At 29.1% G+C, this 1,889-nt stretch overlaps 1 long non-coding RNA gene across 1 annotated transcript in view; it reads right to left on the minus strand.

The window, feature by feature from the left end:
• Window positions 1,145–1,889, minus strand: part of LOC110269651 — an 18,686-nt gene continuing 17,941 nt past the window's right edge. The window contains exon 4 of the long non-coding RNA XR_002358414.1: window positions 1,145–1,157. This is a non-coding gene — a long non-coding RNA (uncharacterized LOC110269651). The remainder of the gene's footprint in view (window positions 1,158–1,889) is intronic.

Raw genomic sequence — 1,889 nt, forward strand, 5'->3', positions numbered from 1 at the left:
TGATCTTCAAGTTGTTCTTGACGATCTTCTTTGTTTGATATTTGCAATTTTATGTTTTGTGTCTTTCCTTGTTTTTCATATGCATTTTCAATTTATTAGTGTCTCAACATTAAAAATTTCTAAGTTTAGTATCTTGCATGTCTTTCTTTTCTTAAAAATTTTTAAAAATAAGTTCTTGGCGTTCATCTTGACATTCAAAGTGTTCTTGGTGTTCATCTTGACATTCAAAGTGTTCTTACATACATTTTTTTATTTTGATCTTAAATTCTCATGTTTTGCATCATTTTTATGTTTTTCTCTCTCCTTATTAAAAATTCAAAAATAAAAAATATCTTTTCCTTTTTTTTTCACTCATAAATTTCAAAAAATTGAGTTGACTTAGTCAAAAATTTTTAAAATTTAATTGTTTCTTATGAATCAAGTCAAATTTTCAATTTCAAAATTCTATCTTTTCAAAACTTTTTCAAAAATCAAATCTTTTTCAATTTTCTTCTTAATATTTTCGAAATTTTCAAAATGATTTTCAAAATCTTTTTTCTTATCTTTTTTCAAATTCTTTACTAACAATTAATGAGATTGATTCAAAAATTTTAAAGTTTGTTACTTGCCTATTAAGAAAGGTTCAATCTTTAAATTTTAGAATCATATCTTTTAGTTTCTTGTTAGTCAAGTAATCAACTTTAATTTTTCAAAACTCAAATCTTTTTAATTTCCTTTTCAAATCTTTTTTTTCAAATTTCAAATCACATCTTTTTCAAAATCAACTTAAAAATCTTTTCTAACTTTTTATCTTTTCAAAATTGATTTTCAAATCTTTTTCAACTAATCTCATCTTTTTGTTTGATTCTTATCTTTTTCAAAACTACCTAACTAATTTTCTCTCTCTGATTTTCAAAAACTCCTCATCCTTTTTTTTCAAAATTCTTTTTAATTAACTAATTGTTTTAATTTTTAATTTTAATTTTATTTCTCCTTTTAAATTTCGAATTATAACTAATATTTGAAATAAAAACAAAAATATTTTCCTTTTATTTTAAATTAAATTTGAATTCTCTTCCCCTCTCACATCTCCTTCTATTTATTTATCTACTAACACTTCTCTCCCACTCAAAATTCGAATCCTATCTTCTTCTCTGTGTTCGAATTTTTCTCTTCTCCTTCTTCTATTCTTCTCTTCTTATACTCACATAAGGAATCTCTATACTGTGACATAGAGGATTCCATATTTTCTTTACTGTTCTCTTCTTTTTCATATGAGCAGGAACAAGGATAAGAATATTCTTGTTGAAGTTGATCCTGAACCTGAAAGGACTCTGAAAAGGAAGCTAAGGGAAGCTAAAGCGCAACTCTCTGGAGAAAACCTGACAGAAATTTTCGAAAAAGATGGAGACATGGCCGAACCTAATAACAATGGTGGAGATGCAAGGAAGATGCTTGGTGACTTTATTGCACCATCTTCTAACTTCTATGGAAGAAGCATCTCACTTCCTGCAATTGGAGCAAATAATTTTGAGCTTAAGCCTCAATTGGTTTCTCTAATGCAGCAGAATTGCAAGTTTCATGGACTTCCAATGGAGGATCCTCATCAGTTTTTAGCTGAATTCTTGCAAATCTGTGACACTGTCAAGACCAATGGAGTTGATTCCGAGGTCTACAGGCTTATGCTTTTCCCTTTTGCTGTAAGAGACAGAGCTAGAACATGGTTGGATTCACAACCTAAGGATAGCCTAAACTCTTGGGATAAGTTGGTCAGTGCTTTTCTGGCCAAATTCTTTCCACCTCAAAAGATGAGCAAGCTTATCCTGTGGAAAACTAGTCAACGAATATAGAAAGGGTTCGAAGTATCTCCCTAAGAGGAAGGAAGACAGACTTCCAAACCTAAAAGTGAG

This window comes from Arachis ipaensis, chromosome B03, assembly GCF_000816755.2.
Source record: "Arachis ipaensis cultivar K30076 chromosome B03, Araip1.1, whole genome shotgun sequence".
Classification (NCBI taxonomy): Eukaryota; Viridiplantae; Streptophyta; class Magnoliopsida; order Fabales; family Fabaceae; genus Arachis; species Arachis ipaensis.